Raw genomic sequence first — 354 nt, 5'->3', positions numbered from 1 at the left:
GATGCAGAGATATGATGCGATGAACATGGCATGATAATGTCAAAAATACTTCGGGGACTTGGTGGAAAACGGGGTCAACCTCGAGCTGGATCGAGCACGGACTTCGAGGCGGCCGGAGAACTCGCCGGAGTTGATGGGGACCGTGGCCGGAGCTGCGGGAGAGGTCGGGGAGGCCCGGGGTGGACGGATCTGGCGCCCCTTGCCTGGATCCGACCGGGGAAGAAGACGGCCGAGGCAGAGGAGGCCGAAGCTCGGGCGAGCTTAGGCGAGCTCCGCCGGAGGCGAGGCGCGGCGCCGCGGGGCCACGACGGCGGACGGGCGGCGAGGCGAGGCGACGGGGGGCGGCGGCCGACC

Source organism: Triticum dicoccoides, chromosome 1B, assembly GCF_002162155.2.
Source record: "Triticum dicoccoides isolate Atlit2015 ecotype Zavitan chromosome 1B, WEW_v2.0, whole genome shotgun sequence".
Classification (NCBI taxonomy): domain Eukaryota; kingdom Viridiplantae; phylum Streptophyta; class Magnoliopsida; order Poales; family Poaceae; genus Triticum; species Triticum dicoccoides.
The sequence above is the reverse complement of the archived record's forward strand: the minus strand, read 5'-3'. Positions refer to the sequence as shown.